Source organism: Equus przewalskii, chromosome 1, assembly GCF_037783145.1.
Source record: "Equus przewalskii isolate Varuska chromosome 1, EquPr2, whole genome shotgun sequence".
Lineage (NCBI taxonomy): Eukaryota > Metazoa > Chordata > Mammalia > Perissodactyla > Equidae > Equus > Equus przewalskii.
The window spans coordinates 152,645,499-152,666,423 of NC_091831.1; the positions used below are offsets into that span (position 1 = coordinate 152,645,499).

Consider the following 20,925-nt stretch of genomic DNA (forward strand, 5'->3'; position numbering starts at 1 on the left):
TGTGCTAAATCAAAAGATCTTGCAAACATCAAGGGAGATTTATTCAGTAAGAAGTCTGATATACACATTTGAGCTTAATAGAGACATTTTTCACTTGGAGCTCATCATCATATAAGTGATAACTGAAGTTATACCCATAAATGAAATTACCCTGTAATAACTGTAGAACAGTATATCAATGTAAAGAATATTTTTAAATGATTGGGAGGGGGGAGCCAATAAATGATTGTTAAATTTTTACCTTTTTAAGGACATTAAAAGTATACATAAGTAGCCATGTCCTATAACTTATTTCATAGAAGTAGAAGACATTTCAACTTCTAAAACTACGGATGACATAATCTTAAAAAGAAGGATAATCCTTCCAATTAACCAATTACGGTATATGAAAGACTTACTAACGTTGTCCTTCATCACAAAATAACTCTGTCATGAAATGACACCATTTGGAGACCAGTGTTTGGGAAACAGTGGTACCAGTGAAAAGAGAAGACAAAGACAGACGCCCAAGGAATGCTCATCTTTAAGTGTTCCTCAGAAGACAGGAGCCCACAAAGGATACTGCTTGTAATGGAGAAGCTAGAAGTAAAGCTAGAAAAGTGTGGTATCCCTGAAGGCAGGGCAAGAAAATATTTCGAGGAGTATATTCTCAACAGTTCAGATGCCACTGAAAGACTCAATAGATTTATTAACAAAAACTTACTGATGTCCTGAGTAAGAACAGTTTCATACTGAAATGACATGATATGAGGACTTCACCTCAGGGCCAACTCAGGCAATACAACATTTTTTCATGACTCCTAAACTCAGGTCGGTAAGCATTTGTTGAGCACTTAGTGTGTTTAAATCAATTTAATAGATCCCCTGATAGATTAAAAGATTAATAACACCCTTCCAGTTCTCAAGAAACTTGTAGTCTCAGAGGAAAGATAAGAACTGAATATAAAAATCTATCGAATATCTCCAAAGAAGATATACAAAAGGCTAACAAGCACTTGAAAAGATGCTCAACATCATTAGTCATTTGGGAAAGGCAAATCAAAACACAAGAGATGCTACCTCACATCCATTAGGGCTAGAACAAAAACACACACATGCACATACACACACACAGGAAATAACAAGTGTTGGTGAGAATGTGGAGAAATTGAAGCCCTGAAACACTAGTGGTCGGGGTGTAAAATGATGCAGCTGTTGTAGAAAACATTTTGACAGTTTCTCAAAATGCTAAACATACAGTTACCATATGAGCTAGCCATTACACTTCTAAGTATATACCCAAGAGAACTGAAAATAGGTATTCAAATAAAAACTTCTATATGAATGTTCATAGCAGACTTATTCATAACAGCCAAAAAGTGGGAATAATCCAAATGCCCATCAACTGATGGATAAACCAAACGTGATATACCATACAATGGAATATTATTCAACCATAAAAAGTATTGATACATGCTACAATATGGATGAATCTTGAAAACACTATGCTAACTGAAAGAATCCAGAGAAAAGGCCACACGTTGTAGGATGATTCCATTTATATGAAGTATACAGAATAGGCAAATCTATAAAGATAGAAAACTTGTTAGTGGTTGCCAGTAGCTGGGGGGATAGGAATGACAGCTTAATGGATACAGGGGTTTTTTTGGGGGGGACGTGTTGATGAAAATGTTCTGGAATTTGATAGTTGTGATGGTTGCACATTGTGAATGCACTGAAAGCCACTGAGTTGTATACTTTAAAATGGTTAAAATAGTCAATTTTATGTTAGGTGAATTATACCTCAAAAAAAATCTCTATGGAATACAATGTGATGAGCCACAGGAAAGTTGCCAAGCACTGAGAATATAAAGGAGGATAGAATGATCAGAACACTAAAGAAGGTGACAGTGTTCAAGCTGGGCCTTAGGGACTGACTAGAGGAAAAATAGCAGTAGAAACAGAAAGAACACTTTCAGTGGGGCAAGAAAGGGCAGGGAAGTGTAGGTCATGTTCGGAGTGCAGTTGACAGCCCTGTTTAGCTGTCATAGGTAGGTTAAAGGTAACAGTGAAAGAAAAACTTGGGGCCCCTGTAGATGGAAAATCAGGTACTGCTCTCTTTTTTTCTACAGGGCACATTTCCTCTTGGCAAGGAGCAGTGACAGGACATTCTTTGAAGCAGGTCTGAAATGCAGATCCTCGAAATGAATGTCTACACTGGAAGTTATTTCTGTGCCCTTCCTCTTCATATTTCTTTTTTTTTTTCTTGAGTAGATTTAGGATAAACAAGACAATTAATCATGAAAAGTTCTTGACGCAGCAAAGAAACAAGGGTCTGTCTTCCCACATAGGTACTTTGCTGGGTATAAAATTCTTAAAAATTGGTAAGCAGAGTCAGCCTCCCTATTGTAGCTTTGTTAGTTACAAAACCCAAAAGAGCCACAAGTTACCAGAATGGTTGTTTTCCTTTCCATGACTGCAGAATATAAATAGGCCAAGATATTTTAACCATCTACTTCACATATCTAAATCACAGTAGAGGACACAGACATCTTAGGTCTCTAAAACATTGTGCGAAGAATTTAAAATTTAAGAAGTGCAAGCTTATAAGATGCACAGGATAGAAATTTAGCTCCTAGTTAGAAAACATTTCATCAGCATACAAGACACGTATCATGTTGAATGTTGCTGGAGAAGGTCTCTAACCTTAAGCCACTCTTTCTTCCCTAGCACCCTTGTACAAATCTCTGATACCTCATCATGCATCTCCATGATCTTCATCATCATTAGAGTCATTGTTACTACACAGCCATGAAGAATCTACATGACTATAGACTGATTTGCACTTTAAATATATATAAACAGCACTATATTTATGTGGCAAACAGACCCTAAGGTGGCCCCCCATGATCGTTGCCTCCTGGTTTTCACATCTTTGTGTAATCTCCTCCCCTGGAGTGTGGACATGCCCTGTGACTTGCTTCTAACCAATGAAATATGGCAAAAATGATGGGATATGCATGATTATATGTATGTGAATACACACAAGAATAGCAGCCACTTGCTGGAGTCTCTCTCTCTGTTGCTGACTTTGAAGAAACAAAGTGCTGTGAATCCATCAACAACCTAGGGAGTGTGGAAATAGATCCTTCCACAGTGGAGCCTCTGGTGAGAACCCAACCCTATCCAAAACCTTGATTGTTGCCTCATGAGAACCTAAACAGAGGACCCAGATAAGCCATGTTCAGACTCTTGGCTCACAGAAACTGTGGGAGATAATAAATGTGTGTTGCTTTAAACCATTAAGTTTGTGGTAATTATGCAGTAATAGAAAAATAACACAACCTCCAGCAAGTACACTGCTTAAAACAGATAAGGAAAAACAACGCAAACAACAAAAGACATGAATTAAGTAAGGATAGCTGTGGGCTTTTTTACTCTCTCTGCAGGGAAAAGAAATAGCATGAAACTTGTTATTTTATTATCAATAAGAGAGGTTAGGCTTAGAAGTGCCTATGCGGTCTCAATGTTAGGGAGCCATATAAGAGGAATGTCACATCATAACATACAACCAGGTAACTTAAGCAGTTTAGGAAAGTTTGTATGGTCCCAGTTCTCCTCAATGCAATAACATAAATACACCCTTCATCATTTCAGCCTAAGACTTTGGGTTCTAGGCATATCTATATATATACATTCCTCAGAAGGAAGACATTTTAAACAATTATCAATCATTTTCATGTATTGAGAATGAAATTTTATATCAGTGGAGAAGTGCATGAGAACCTTGTCGGTCAGGCCAGCTCTATTCTTTTAACCCTCTGCTGTTAACCCAGCAATGCTTTCTAAGAACCACGTAAAAGCAACACCCCCAAGGATGCTCCAGGTTTTCAGACCTGAGTATTGAGCTATTCACAACAGCTAGCACATTTCCCTATGCTCTCTTGTCCTCATTGTATTTCATTGGTTAATAGTCTCTGCTTTATTCTTCCAGTTGATGCATTGATGGAGTACTTTCCAATTTCCCCACCTCCAAGCATGACTCCATCATTGCTCTTCTTTCCTACCATTGACTCTGATACTCCAAGGATGAATTTCTAGATAATATCCCCTAGGACTTTCCCTAGTAACAGAGAAGCACTCTTCTAGCCAGCATCTCACCTGAGGAAAGTCCATCCCCACAAACGAGATCCAGATACAGGCACCTGAGGAGAGAGGGAGACAGTGCTCAGAAAGGAGATGGAAAGACCATGAAAACAACTTTACCGAATGCAGAATTTTGCAGAATTCTGTGGGGTTGTTATTAAGGTATCTACACAAGTAGATATTTAGACTCAGTTGAACTTGGTCTTATTCCTCTCCACTGCCCAGAGTTCAACAATGGTATCTGTGGGAAATAATGAGAATAAAAATTCTCTCTTTCTCCTAATTCCTTTCAACATTTATTAAACAACTGTTATTTGCAAGGCACTTTGCAAAGTACTGTAAGTGACTAAAGTGAATAAATCATGTCCCTTCTGCTGAGTCGCAGGAGGGGAGAACATAATTTAAATAAGTATAATGCAAAGCAGAAAAATAGTGCTATGATAGAGTCACAAAGAGATAGAAGGGAAAGATTATATAAGATTGGGGTAATCAGGAAAGCTTTTGTGGAGGAAAGAATTAAAGCAATTGGCCAATGATCTATTCCTTTCCTGATTACCATAGAGATGCTTCCAGAAAAAGAAAGAAGGCAATGCTTCAGTCTAATATCTTTGCAAATATGATAACTGGAATTCTGGGAAAATAGACTAATGATGAGGATGTCTCTGGTTTAGGATTGCTTAGGGCAAACGAGCCTACAATCTATGGATTTATGATGCATGGCTCTGTGTAGAATGTGACATAGGCTATACAACACTCTGGAGCCTGACATGGAGATGTTTCCTAACTTAATTTCTCCTCACTATGTGAGGTGACCTGCAGTCCTCTTTAGAGACCTCATCTATTATTCTGGGCTTGAGAGCACATGTTTACAAAAAAAAGGGTGTGGGAAGTCTTGTGGGATGTCCCAGCCTTCTCTCGGCCCTATCTGTATTTTTGAGTGCTTACATTCTTGAAATCAGTTGCAAAGCTTGATACTGGGTAAGATCTCTGATTCGTGTGAGTCTGATTTGACAATTTGATCCTTGGTGTTTTCTCAATCTTCATGGAGGAGGTGGAATTTGAAATGAGAGGTGTTTAAGATTTAAAACAGCAGAAATTAGGCAGCTGGAATTCTAAGCAGAGAAAAAACAGGTACAGAGATAAGAAAATAGAAAAACATACACTATGTTCAGGCCCTAATACACATCCTAGTTTGGTGAGAGCATATGATAGATGTAAGGGAACAGTGGTGATGATACAGCTTGCAAAGCAAGTTGAGGGCTTTGAATTCCAGGCTAAGGAACTTATACAAACTTCTGTCGGAAATGAGGAGACATGAAAGGATTTTTATGAAGAGTAACAGAATCACAGAAGAGCTTCAGGTAGATTTTTCCAGCAGCTATGTGCAGGTGGTTTTGGAGCAGGGAGAAAATATCCAGATTGAAGAATGAAACGGCTTTGCTCAGTGATTCTCAAGTGAGGTCCATGAACTCAGGTGGATCTATGGGCACAATTTGAAGCTCTCTTTGAGGACTTTGTCATTGTTGTTGCTATTCACTTGTTTGTTTGTTGTTTTGTCATTTAAAAGATACAGTGTATTCATTTTGATGATAATTTTGGGGGGTGGGGATCAGGAAGATTGGCCCTGACTTAACATCTATTGCCAATCTTCTTTTTTTTGCGTGAGGAAGACTGTCACTGAGCTAACATCTGTTCCAGTATTCCTCTATTTTGTACGTGAGATGCCGCTACAGCATAGCTTGATGAGCAGTGTGTAGGTCTGTGCCCAAGTTCTGAACCATGATGCTCGGGCCACTGAAGAAGAGCATGTGAACTTAACCACTACGCCATGGGGCTGGCCCCTTGATGATAATTTTTAAATGCAATTTAAGATCAGTTAAATGACCACATTATAATTGAATACTGCCACACATTTCAGAGCTTATGCCTTCCTTCTGTTTATCATTGTGTTCTCACTAATTACAATTTAAATCATCATGGACTAATAAGGAAAAAATAAAGAGGACTTCAAATGTAAATTTGTATTCATGCCAAGGGAAAGCCAATTTCTTTTTACTCATTTGAATTAAAAAAAAATGTTATGAGAGAACAATGTTGTCATAAAGTACCTACTAGTACATGTTGAACTCCAAGGAATTTGAATGAATATTTTCCTTTACTTCTCCAGACTACTCTCTCTACCCTTCTCCACTCTGTTCTGTGCCCATAACCTTCATCAAGGGGCTTCCTTGCCCTCTGGCTTCTGATTGGTTTCAGCAAATGGGAGTTGGTAGCAGGAGGTTGAAGAATGAGAAGAGTAAAGTCAGGGTATTTATTTTGATAATTTCCTCCCTGCTGGGTTCCTACAACTTGATTGTATCCCTCTAACAAAGAATGCAGCTTCTGTAAGTCATTCTTCTCCTGTAACTACAGCCACAATCTCCGGGCTCTGATTACTACTCCTTCATTTGCCTCCACAGTCTCATGTGATAATGGCTTTTCATTATTGCTGTCCTCAACCCTCTTTAGTTTCTTCTAAGCCTGTCTACACCTTTGTATATATTTCCTTTATTAAACTCTCTTCCAACACACCTGAAATAAATGCCTTTTATTTTCTGCCATGATCTGTCTGACACAATGAATCTCGATGATCATTACTATGTTTGTATCACAAGCATCAATTTGGTTTCAGCAAAGCAGCATCATCTGTCACATTAAAATAAATGTGTTACTCTGACTCTTATTGGTTTTATGGTTTCATTTGTATTTAACTTATAGATTTGTTTTTGATTATATTTGTATCAGAGCTCTAATCATAAGAAGTATATACCTAGTTTTATGTTTGTATATATTTAAATGAATTAATAAATAATAATATCAATCAACATTAAGGAGGTCCTTGAATTTTGTTTAACCTTCAAAAGAAAGCCATATATCCTTCAAATTTGAGAATCACTAGCCTAACTTATTGCTTCAACACAGCTTCCAAAACATCTCTAAAAAGCATCATAAAAGTTGTCAGAGTGTGAAATGGACAATTGATAGTGAATGTATAGCAAAAGCCAAGAACTTCATAAAGCCCATTATAACTTCAGAAGCCATGGCTGAAAACAAGTGCACATTCTCCCACCCCCACAGGGCTCTGGGAAAACCTACATCAACAACTATGGCTTTTCATGAATGCCAATCTTTAAACTCCAGATTGGAGAATTGCACTCTGAAAGTCTTCTTAGTTAAGCTAGTAAAGTAAATTCCATGACTGACCCCTCTACTCCAAACACATATAAAAAGAAAAAAAAATACATAGCCATATATATAAAAAAAAAGATAAGCATCTAAGCATCTCTGTGGATCAGAACTCATAGTGGTAAGTGGGGCTGAAGCTCTTGGCTTGTTGGGCATGAGGTCCAGAAGCAGACCGGCAGCAGGCAGTTCAGCTTCAGAAGCATAAGGCACTCTAGACGAACAACCAGAGTCAGCTTCACAACTGGCAGCCAGAAGTTAGGGGAACTTCTGCTGATTGCTGCCTGGGACTAAAGAAGGTCTCAGGTCTAGGAAACCATGAACATAGAGACCAGTCTTATAATAAGAACTGAAACCTGACTGCTGGTTTTGTGAATTAATCTTCAATACCTCAAATATCATAATAAGGTAGGAACTTTGAACCACCATTTTATAACCTGGTTCTGGATAAAAGGCTGGGTCAGGGGGTAGGGTGGCATATGGTATATCAGTTAGGGCTGAGTTATGTTTCAGTAACAAAGGAACTCAAAATATCAACAGATGTAGACAACAAAGTTTTATTTTACATTACATGATAGTCCAGTGCAGGTCAGGTGATTCTCTTTGGCAGCCGTCCTCCAACCATGACTTGGGAACCTGGGATGATTCCATCTAGATAGAATCTCTGCCAATTCCATGTTCTTTACATCCATGGATAAGATAGAAAACGTGGCTATCCCACGTAGGCCTTTAACTGTTTTTTAGACTAGGAGTGATACATGTTCCTTCTACTCACAGCCCATTTGCCAGAACTAGTCTCATAACCTCAAAGTAAATACAAGAAGGACTGGAAAACGTAGGAGAGTACATGAATATTTGCTGGGCAGGATCCAGGTGGATGAGCACTCAAATTTTCCAAAGAAGAAGGGAGTAAGCCAAAAGTGAGAGGGAATAAACCACTTCTCATTCAAAATAACTTGCAAACCACTCTTTCCAAACATATGAAGAAATCTACCAATAAAAAAAGAAGCCATAAAACAACAATCAGAGCATAAATTTGCTTCATAGGAAATTAATTTCATAGAAAGGTTGACAGATGAGAATAAATGTATTTTGCATGTTGAGAGATGAGTTAATTTCTATTTATAAATTATGAAAAAGAAAGAAATAATTTATGTCAAAAATGACCAATTAGAAATATAGGCATTAAAATTAAAAAATATATAATGGGTGGATTAAACTAAGTTAGATATAATTGAAGAGAGAATTAGTGACAGTTGGAAAATGAGTGAAGAATCCACTCAGAATGCCAGAGACAATGAGATGTTTAAAATAGGAAGAGCAATTTTCAGAATGTAAGACAAATTGAGAGACTCTCACATTCATCGAACAAAAGCCCCAGAAGAATAAAAAAGAGGGAATAGAAGAGAAGGAATATTTGAAGAGATATTTGCTGGGAATTTCCTAGAATTGAAGAAACCAAGACATAGAGAACGTATTCCAAATAACAAGAAAACAAAAGTAAGCCCACATCAAAACCCATGTTAATCTGTAAAATATCAAAAATAAAAATGCCATCTTAAAATCTACTATAGAAAAGATGATACGTACAAAGGAATAAAAACAGATTGACAGAGACATCTCATCTAAAGCAATAGAAACCAGAAAACAAAAGAACAATGTCTTCAAAATGTTGAGAAAAAAGGGTGTTAACTTAAAATTTTTCATCTGCTTAAACTATTACTTCAGAATGAGGGCACAAAAACACAGTATCAGACTTACAAAGACTTAGAGACTGCCACACATAGACCCTCACCATAAAAGATGTAAAAAGTAACAAATTATTGAGTACATCAAAGGAACAGAGAACTCATGCAGTGACAATGTAAAACATGTGGGAAATGTGGTTTCAAAGAAGACCATGACTTACAAAAGTTTGGAATTTCTGGACTGCTTTCTTGAAGTAGAACAAAATCTAACTTTAGCCGATTTCTGTAGTAACATAGACTGGAACTGGATTTTCAAGAACCTATACAATTAATCATTGTTCTCAGAGCCATAGATGTGGCTTTCAATAGTTCTTACTATTGAAATTCAATACCTTCTGAGAACCAAAATTCCTAACCATGTAGCAAGTGGGAAAATATGAGATTTCATTTACCATGAATCAATTTAAATCATTGGGACTAAATCAAGCTACTTCTAGCCTTCTGCCTCCTGACTCCCAGTAAAAGGAGCTTGAGTGAGACCACCATCATTTATCCCTAATCAATAAGCTACTAAGTTGTTACTTGTTACTCCAAAGTATGAAGTGACCAATAGAACACAAGTGAGACTAAGAGAGAAGCCATGTCTGAGTACCAGAAGTTCAGCAAAGTTGTAACAAGATATCACAAGTTTGCAGAAAGGAAAAGTCAGGCACCCAAATGTTGTATCAAGCTCAAGGTACAACATAAATAAGCAGAAAAACACAAAGAGAGATTGATCCTGTAGGTCAGGGGCTTTGTCTTCTGGATTCTCTATCTTCCTGTTATGAAACAAAGTGATCACAAGGAAGAAATAGAAAAGAAATACAAAAAAGAAAAGCTTTACATACATATAAAGTTAAATAGAAAACAAAACAGTTTGCACTTAAATGCTAAATGAAAGGTGATAACGTATATAACTGAATCTATATAATTTTCAAGAAAGTTCAAATGTTTGTTCACTTGGCCCATTTGAAACTTATGTTTAATTATGCCGTTTGGCTATTGTTTCTTGGGAGGCAGCCATCATGTATAGACCAAAACTACAGTCAATAGACTCTTTAGGTCTTGTCTTTCCAGAATCAATTTACCATAGCAGCTATTACAGATTTATCTACCATGTTATTTTTTTACATTTTATTGAGTCTATTATATCCAATTATATGTTATTTTAAAGATAGTCTAGTAAAACAGAACACAAAGTTCTAAATAAAGAATCATCATTAGCAGCTTTCACTGCAGAATGAAAGAACAATGGAGAAGCATGCTGATAACACACAATTTTACCTCTGAGACACGATTTTCTGTCTGTGCATGATCAAAAGGAAAACAAGCTTACTGATATTAATGTAGGCCATTTTTCTAAGTCTGCCTTAAGCCATTTCAACCTCAAGCTTCCCACTTTCAAAGACACTGGGTCTTAAGGGACATGTTGTATTTTAAACCACTATGTCAAATTGATCAATTTAAAAATACATCTATGATGCACATCTCAAGCAAAATCCTTAAAACAAAATAGATGGTGTTTGTTGGAATCTAGAGAAATAACTCCACCAGAATAGCATTTTGTGTTAAATTCAAAAGCATCCCAAAGACGTAGGTTTAGATGAAATTTTTCTAACTCTTAAAAGTTCATAAACAGGAACAATAAAAATCTCTCTCTCTCTTTCTCTCTCTCACCCTTGTCAACTCTAACTGATATTTCCATTTTTAGCAGTGAAAAATTGATTGCGTTCAAGTTGTACCACTGTTTTCTAAATCAACGAAAGATTCAAAACAGTGGTATCCATATTATTTAGTGTTAGGCAATACCTGAGTATTTCACTGATGAGACAGAGGATTTGTGCCCTCAGGTCCTTTAATGGCCTGTGAGTTAATAAGTACTCATAAATAGACTTGAAAAGGAAATACAAAATTCCTGCTAATTATCATGTGAGTGATGATGCTAACCCTGGTAAAATATAAAGTAAAATTTGCTTTGAAAGTCCCATCTCCCCAATGGCTCTATCATTCCAGTTTTCTTCATCCCAACCTTCTCCCTCTACCCATAATAGTGACAGTTTTAACCCAGGTAGAAAAAGATGTATACAGGCAAGTATTTGGGAAAGAGAAAGGATTTTCAGCAGATAGAATTTAATGGTAGTAACTCTGAAAATAAAACATCTGTGTGACTGGGTTAGGATACTTTAGGGATTCTTTCTAAAGCATTTGAATTACTATCCTTATCTTTTTCAAAAAGCCTTTACTTGTTCAGACAACAAACGTAGATGGCACTAACCATATTTACTAGTAAGTAGGCAACCTGTTTATTCCCCTGATTCTATAAATTAACTACACTCAAACTATCATTTAATGATAATTCTCTGTTTTTAAATGATGTTAGATGCTGAGTGCCAGAACTGGCATCTAAATACTCCACATTCTAAGTTGAAAGAAATGCCAGTAATTGGAGCTAGCATCTTCCCTTTAGGGCTTACAGAGAGACACTTTTTCAACACAACCATAAAAACCACCTCCACCACCACCACTACATAGATCAATACACGAGAAAGAAGACGTGGGAAATGAGGCATGGCTTTTCTGGAGAGCACAAGGGTTATAAAGCTGAAAACTAAGGAAGAGAAGAGATGGTGTACTTCTTCTTGCCAAAATAGAGAGAGAAATGCACCAGGAGAACTACTCTCAATGACTGTCTGAACAGTCCTGTCCCCTACTAAGCTGGCAACTGCTGATAATTTATTTAAAGTTTCCAGGCTACTAGGCAATTGAATGTCCAATGCTGAGTGTGGATAAAGGGCAAGAGGAAGATGGTATATGAGAGAGAGGTCAGTGAAACAGTCTGCATTCCACTGTTAGGTATGGACTGTGATCTATAATTTCCTATGTAGACCTTGAATAGAATGGCTGGGCTTGAGTTATCTTGCTGGTATCAACCCACGCCCAAGAAGGCTGTCGACTAACTAAGGGGACGCCAGTAGTAAGAAGCAGTAGGGTACATGGGTTGTGAGAAGGATTGATGCTAGAAGGAAAAGATTAAAGCCAACCTGGATCTCCCATTCCAGGAGATCTTGGAAGGGGCATTCCCAGGGCCCTTCAAGAAACCAAAGGAGGAAGCTGGCCAGTCAGCATTAGATGGAAAATAGCCTTACTGAAGGGAAATACATAAGAAAATAAGCCATGTCCATCAAAACATATAAGAAAAGAAGCCATGTCCATGAGAGTAGAAGTACAGGAAAGAGGGAAGGGAAATGAGTCATGTCTTAGTTCAGGTCGCTATAGCAGAATACTATAAACTGCATGGTTTAAACAACAAAAATTTATTTCTCATGGTTCTGGAGGCTGGGAAACCCAAGCTCAGGATCCAAGCATGGTTGGGTTCTGGTGGCCCTTTTCCTGGTCTACAGATCACCACCTTCTCACTATCCTCACGTGGAGCGAGAAAGAGCTAGCTCTCTGGCCCCTTCTTATAAGGGCCCTAATCTCATCATGAAGATTCCGCTCTCTTGACTTCATCTAAACCTAATTGCCTCTAAAGGCACCACCTCTAGATACCATCACAGTGGGGGTTTGGGTTTCAACATAAGAAGTTTGGCACAGCACAGACATGCAGTCCATAGCAAGTCATATACCTAATTGAAGCTGGAGGGAGAATGGGAGAGTTTTTACTTGAATGTCAGATTGAAGTTGCCAAACACACAGGACCAAGTTTTTGAAAACTAGACAGACTATTGTGATAACTGAAATGACTGGAAAGTCATGGAATTGTAAGTAGTACCTGAGCAAAAATTGGAGAGGTCAACAGAGTTATCAGAGAAATAAAGCTAATTCATGTTTATTCCTAATAAGTTGAGGCTCCTCAATAAACTCACTACAGATTTTAAAAAATTTTATCATATTAAAATAAATTTTAGAGGAAAAATATATTCTGAAAATCATACAACACTAACATATTGATACTATTTCATAAATTTCTTTTTAGTGTTTGCCCATATATATAGTTAAAAATTTTACAGTTATATCCATAGTGTAATTTAAATTTTGTGGGGGTTTTTTGTTCTTTGTTTTTTTTATTTTTTTGCTGTGGAAGATTAGCCCTGCGCTAACATTTATGCCAATCTTCTCCCACTTTATATGTGGGTTGCCACCACAGCATGGCTGACAAGTGGTGTAGGTCCACACCTGGGATTGGAACCTGCGAATTGGGCCTCTGAAGCAGAGTGCACCAGACTTAACCACTATACAACCAGGCTGGCCCCAGAAATTTTGTATTTTTGCTTCCTGTATCATATTCTAGCATAGTTTAATCATCCATTGTAAAAGATATATGACATTCCATTGAATTCTTATTTTATAATTTGTAAATATTGTCCTAATTTCTTAATATTTGTTTCTAATTTTTGCTATTATAGAAAATATAGCAATTACTCTCAGTTCATGTAGTTTTTATGACTTTACTCAGTTATTTCTAAGGATCACTGGTTATAAACATTTCTGAAGGTTTTTGATATAATAAAATGATCAAATTTGTTTCCAAAAGTTTCACAATGCAGCCAGCAATAAATACAGATACTGCCTTCCCCCACAATCTCAACAGCATTACATAATAAGTTTTACCTATTTTAATAGATAGAAAATGGGCCTTTATTGTTGTTTTAATCTGCGTGTCCTGAATTCTTCATGAAGGTGAACATTTTCCTTGTTTACCGGTTTCATTTTCTCCTGGATAAATCGCCTCTCCATAACCCTTGTCCATTTATCTATTTGAGATCTTGATGTCACTCTATGTAATTAAATGGGCATTTTATAGGTTGTAAATATCAATTCTGTTCCACTTTAAAGCTAGTTAAACTTCTCTAGTTCTAACCCTCTCGTACAGTGTGCACACATGAAGACAGGCACACACATCCCCTAACTCTAAGTAGGGTCCTCCTAGATTTAATTGTTCTTCCCTTCTAAATTATTCAAGCACTCAAGCCATTTGGGAGGAAAGGTTCATCATTAAGTATATTATTCCCACTCAAGTAACTACCTTCTGCTAATTGGGGCTCTTGTTGTGGTATTCCTGGGGGATAGGATTCTCTGAGATGGAAAGGCTTATTTTGAACAGAAAGGGACAATGTGTTCCATGTGTGAGCAAAGAAATCCTTCTTTAACATTCCTTGTCCCCTGACAATTGTTGAAAAAGATCCATTTACATTTACTCTACACATCCTCATCTCCCACTCCCATCCTAAGGCAGAAAGGTTGGGGCTGTTCTACAGCCCAGCAGAGAGGAAGGCCCCTCACAGCCTTGGAAGGAGGCTTGCATGGGACATAATAGGATGGAGATGAGTGGGTGTCCTACAGCAACTAACAGTAGAGACAATGCCCCTTCAGAAGTCTCTTGTCCAGATATACCCTAAAGCCCAGGTTCTGATTCTCTAAGGTCAAGGTCTTCCAGCAATATGAGTAAAGGGAGGATTGTGTGCATCTCTGTGAAACCTTAGAATGAGAGTTTCTGCTCATGTTATTGAGGTATAATGGTCCCTGAGAGCCCTTCTTGTAAAATCAAGGAAGTTGTTCTGAGATCTGTAACTATACTCCTTGAGCCTGGCTCCTATGCAGAAACAACATTGCTTCAATAAGAAGTCAATGAATATTTTCCATAAGCCTTCTTCTTTGCCAAGAATGTTAGGCCTGCAGTCAGAGAAGGAAAATTATAGAAGCAAGTGGGGCAGTGAGCAGCAAATACACGATAAGGCTGTTGTTTGTAGGTGAAGACAAATTGTTTTGAAGACTATAGAGACTTTCTGGGTGCACATACAACAATCATGAACACCTGCAACAACAGTCTCCATTGTTTTATTCATGAATGACCGATTCCATCCTCTTTCTCCAGTTTTCTTACATTTACAAAGGATCAGTTTACATTATAGCTTTCTGTCAAACATCTCCCTATATTATATTAATAAGAGGTTTGTCCTAATGAAAAAATAATGAATCCAAGGAAAAGGCCAGAATCTTATTAAAGATTTGAGCATCTGTAACTCCTGACTACTACTTAATTGCTTATATTTCTATAAACAAAGAACCACGGAATTACAAGATTCTCATAGGTCAACTGCTAAAGGAATCATCATTCCATTGGCACATTGTCAAGTACAAAAGAGAGAAGGATTATTATTACTTTTATACCACTTTTGGTAAATAAAAACATGGTCTTATACTTAGATAAGAAAAACCATCCACATGGGTGACTACATAGGGAAGATTATTGCCCTATTCAAAAATATCTTTCTTGGCTAGGGGCTGGCCCAGGGGTGCACAGGTTAAGTTCGCACATTCTGCTTCAGCGGCCCAGGGTTCTCCAGCCAGTTAGGATCCTGAATGCAGACCTACGCACCTCTTGTCAAGCTGTGCTGCGGCAGGCATCCCACAGGTAAGGTGGAGGAAGGTGGGTGCGGATGTTGGCTCAGGGCCAGTCTTCCTCAGGAAAAGGAGGAGGATTAGCGGCAGACATTGGCTCAGGGCTAATCTTCCTCAAAAAAAAAAAAAAAACTCTCTTGGTTACTCTTTCAGCAGTTTCTGAAATTAGACATTGACTTTGAGGGCAATTATCCCATTAAACTTCAAATAGCCCCCAAACAGGACAACATAGAAAGACACTGTCAACCATTCACATTTTGGTACGAATTTCTTTATAATACTGCTTCTCAGAGAACTATTTAGAGAAAATGGTTTGGAAAGTAGAAATAAGGAAGAAGTCATCCATAGAATAGAAAATTTTAAGTTCAGGGCAGTACAAAGGCAATAACTTTTCTTTTTCTAAGCCACAAATGAAGGATGGAAATCCATCAAGAAATCTTCACCTATTAGCTAAGCTGTTCGTGAAAACTATAAGGTCTGAATTAACTCGATCATAAAAAACATGTCCACTTAAATTGTTGCCCCATAGAACTACTCTAGTCTGAATTTATTTTGTAGAAGGATGAACTCAGAGGAGGCCTGCTCAGATTTTATGTTCTGACAATTTAATTTCCTCACTTCAGCCTTGGGGCAGATGTGGCTAGTTGCCTACTCAATATCCTTCTTCACTTCTGCTCTATCAATAGGACTGTGACTTTTCAGAGATGCAAGCAAACTGTCAAGCTAAAAACACTTGTTTTCTCAGACTCCATGGCATCCTAATCATGTGGCCCAGTCCTGCTCTATGACATGTAAAAGGCCATCTGCTGGAATTGATGGGAAAGCTGTTGCTTTCCAGCCACCATCCACTCCCGACTCCCTCTTTACTCCTTTATCTTTCCTTTTTGTCTGATGAAGTATTAGCATAATACATGGCAGCAAACATCTTTCTTACAATCATAAGATGCCAAGTTTGAGGGCAAAAACCTATAAACTTTCTGGCAGAATAGAAAGACTGAAAGAATTAGGTTCCTAGTGGGATTATTGAGCTGCTCCACCCATCCTGTACTGTATACTCCCAAACTTCTTGTTGCAGAAGACAAAGCCCTGTCTGTTAGGGCTACTGAGGCAGCTTTCTGTTATTTGCAGCCAAATATATCCCCAACAGGCCCTCTTGGACTCTGTTCTGACCATACACAAATATCAGATCAGAACAGATATCAGTATATCCTTTATTAAAACTTGCTTCAAGTTCTATCCTCTGGGTTTCTGAGCACACATACATAGACAAATAAACTCCACTGTGATAAACACATTACTCGTTCAGAGCTGTGTTCTCTCTCTGACATGTCACAAAGCATTGATTTCTTTCCCGCATTCAACACAATGTAATCAACAATATGTACTGAATGCCTATTATAGTCTAGTCACTAGTGATACAATAGTGAACAAAATATATAAAATCTGTCCATTATTAGAGCTTATATCTAGTTTCCATAAAGAATATATTGTTATCTAAGAAACATGATCTTTGATAGCATTGGCAGTAACTGAATATTTCACTCTTCAACAGGTTAGCCTAGTATCAAACAGAACTCAAAACATCCCTTCCATATAGGTTCAAGAATATAGTTTCTAAAGCAGAAAATATCACCCAAGTCAGGAGAGAAATTTAAAACAGGAGAGCCATGAACGAGTTCTGCGAAACTCAAATTAACAAAAAAGTCCTGTCTGAGCAAAGAGCTTTTAGACATCTACAGTTTTACATTTTTCCCTTTCATTGGCCTTAATTCTTATATTTGTCTGAAAAATGTAGGGGTGGGTGGGAAACAACCCTTCCTGGTGCTTAATAAACTGTGTTTGTGTGTTAGACACTGTAGGCAGTATTTGGAGAAGCAGCAAGCTTGCAAAAGATTTAACCAGCCAGGCTTCCCAACTTCACGACAGCTTAAATTATCTGCTCCAAACTGCCAGTCACATATTTCTTGAGGCCAGCCTTTAGACTTTTCGTGGGTGGGATTTCAGGAGCATCTGATGTTTAGGGACCAGCATTCTTTGTGCATTTAGTTAAGGACTGATTTTACTTTGCCTTGTCCCCCATGGACACAGCATTCTTGGACTGGTCCTGAGTGTTCCCCTGGCTCCATAATGCATGATGTTCTTATGGAGACAGCTGATTTGAGAAGAGGCACAATGTATAATAATCCTGCATAAATTATAAGGAACTGGAGTGGGACCTGGGCTACAGTAAGTCATTCATGAGTACAACTAAGAATGCTCAAGGCTGGATGCACTATATTTTCCACCAGCTCGGCTCCCTGCTATGATTTAGCTCTAATAGGATACACATGCTGTTTGTTTGTCTTTGTATTGGCAATATGCTTATAATGAATTGTATGGCTTCCACAAGCGTACTAAGGATTGAGTGAATTAATTTTCCTGTTTGGTGACACCAGCTTGTCCTATTCCAATGCAAAGTGTCAATGATGTCAGAATTGTACTTGAGCATAAAATATGAACATGTGCGTTTACGTTTGAATATAGGCCTATGGGTTCTTTTTTATTAGACTATTAAACATGTGTGCATATACATACAGACTCCTACATATAAATACGTAGCTTGTTCTTAGAGTGGTCCGTTCAAATCCTGCGCATCGATGAGGTCTACATATGCCTCTGCTTTCCCAGAACACATATTGATTCCACAGGAAATTGATTTAGAAGTAAACTACATGTTCATTCTCTAAAACTTTTGTCTGAAAGTCTAGAAGTAAATACCCTACGCTTCATGAATTGGTCAGGGAGCCAGACTGGAGTAACTATGTCTGTCTTGTGTTCTTGAGGTAGCATGAGGTCATAAATGTTCTTTAGACCATAATGTTGTAGTTTTGAAACAATTATGAAAAAATTTCAATTTCTGAATTTTGTTGATGATGTGATTAAAACGTAATATTGTGTCCTTTGAAGGATTTTGCAGTAAGTCTAAAGGCAGGAGAGATGTTAAGGTTGTGTGTGCCACCTCTCCCCCCCTCACACACATATACTTGGAGATCCACTCTTACTGGTGAGAGTATCTTTAAAAATTACAAGCATATGAAAATGGGGGAAGAATTTAAGAATAATTTTCAAAGTCAAAGTATGAAATAAAACAGTTAAATAAAATAAACATTTCTCAAGTCAATTCAGCTTGTAGTAGATTAAATGCATAGTCTTTTATTAGCTTAAAAGAGAAAAATATTAAATTTTGCTTTATGACATTCAAGTGTTGTGCTTATTATCTTCCCTTCTAACACTGCTACACACACACACTGTCAGAATAAACCTGAAGAAGACAGGTGCAAGTACTCATGATGTTCTGATACAAATTTTAATCACTTTAATATAGATTATCCAGTCACAAATGACATATAGAAATGGGAAAGAGGTGAAACTCCTTCCTGTCTTCTCTAACAGAGAAATAGAATCAAAATATAAGTAATTAATAATTCTCAACTCAGAAGAAGAGGTCAAATGGTGGGATGCTCCTTTGAATAGTAAAATATCAAATCCCAACTGAGGACCAAATAATGCCACCACATTAGACAGTATGTTCTTTCTCTGGGGAATATACATTTCTATGATATTATTATTGATGTTGTTGAGTCTATTCATATTACTGCAACCATTCTTGTTGTTGATTGATATGAAGTTGTTTGGCGTTCAGACTAAGTATCTAGGACTATTGATGAGGCATGATGTAGTCTGAGCAAACCAAACTTCTAAATACATATTCTTGGTTCTGATAACAGATTAATATGGTGAGCTCTCAGAGCTGGTTCCTAGGTTCCCTTTGTTTCTCTTTACTTAATGCCAGTGTGTCTGAACAACAGGTCTGACATAACTCACCATAAGACTCAAGGTTGACGTGCAAATAAACGTTATTTTTCAAGTCAAATTCCATAAAGAGACTAAGAATACAAAAAATATTGCTAATAAATACGAAAAATAACAGCAATGATAACAGTTTTTTTATATTTAACAAATCATTTATAGATATCGGAAAATATCTCCAGTCACTATAAAAGTTTATTAATTTATAATAGAAATGTCTTCATAAGTTAGTCAGAAGGTGGTCAAAACCAAACCTTTACTATGGATTTAAAATCTATCGCTATGCATGGACTTCAAACTTTTATAGATTTACTGGTCTCAGATTTTCTAATATGCCTGTTAAAATTTCATCTTGTGAAAATCCTCCAAAATGTGGCTGTATTATTATGTTGGGAGTGTGGCAACTTAAGAAACAGCTCTGACATTAACACTGCTGTTGGTGTTTTATATTCTTTGTATCACTTACCCCAAACAAGCCTGACAGCTACGTGCCTGGAGCTGGGTCAGGGCAGAGAAGCCTTCTGAGCCAGCTCAATGAGGATGCTGCAAACCCCATTCCGACCTTCCTTCTCCAGCAGTAAGTGGGCTTCCTCTGTGCCACTTCCACCCTTAGAAATTCCAGTCAGTGGGATCCCATAGGAACAGGAAAAAATTTGACTCTCGCCCCTTCTTTCTTCTCACATCTTTTTCTCCTCAGAGTGGCTTTTCAGGCTTTGACGCGGAGAAAGGAGAGGGAGACTTTAAAAACTTGGTACCTTTCAATAAGCAGTTAGACATTCCTTTCAGAAAGTTATTCATAACATTGTTCGTGATAATGCCAATGCTAATGATAAAAATAAAAACTATTTATTGCTTGGTGCTATGGGTCAGTGATTTCTAGACTTTCAAATTTTATGAACCTGAAAACTAATCAACAATAAACAAAACTGAGAAACTGACAGTTACCAACTTTTCGTTTTCCCATGAAAGGTAATTTGAATAAACAATTACTATCCCTTATCACCTTCCTATCAGGAAAAGACAATGTAATACCAAAGTAGCAGGAAGAATCCCTAAATAACACATAGTTTCATATCAAATTGAATAAATTTGGCTTAATAAAATGCTCATTACTACTTTTTGTTTTTATTTTTGTCAGTTCAATAATATCATCACTGACTGGCACCAACTGATATATATCCAAGATATAAGCATATGCCCAATAAGCAGAGAGATGCCCTCTTTTCAGTTAGTGGTGTTTTCCATTTTTCTCTTTGTATTCAATACTGTATAAGTATCTTTCTAGGCTTTGAGGCCTAGAAAGAATTTGATTAGAGTGGCTCACCAAAATCTTGCTTCTCAGAAACAGAGACCATTAGAATTTCAGTGACCTTCCAAATCCACTTGGTCAACGTCTTCATTTTGTAAGTAAGAAAATCAAGGACCAGCAGGACCCAATTTCTAAAGACCACACAACTCTCCTCAGCTACAGGTGTCAGACTCCATCTATCTATGGCCATATGTCACCTTTCAAATTTATAGTCAACATTTGCCTGTCTAATAGGTATTAGATACATTTACATGTTATTTCAGCTATGCTTATGGTTCAGTTAACCTTTTG

The 20,925-nt window shown here is 37.3% G+C and overlaps 1 long non-coding RNA gene across 4 annotated transcripts in view; it reads right to left on the reverse strand.

Moving 5' to 3' along the window:
* Positions 1–20,925, reverse strand: part of LOC139084185 (uncharacterized) — a 503,309-nt gene that overhangs the window by 447,438 nt on the left and 34,946 nt on the right. For 2 of the 4 annotated variants that reach the window (XR_011541571.1, XR_011541570.1), the window contains exons 3-4: positions 19,792–20,036; positions 4,141–4,184 (exon numbers count right to left, since the gene is read on the reverse strand). This is a non-coding gene — a long non-coding RNA (uncharacterized lncRNA). The remainder of the gene's footprint in view (positions 1–4,140; positions 4,185–19,791; positions 20,037–20,925) is intronic. The other 2 variants (XR_011541567.1, XR_011541568.1) reach the window with 1 other exon arrangement.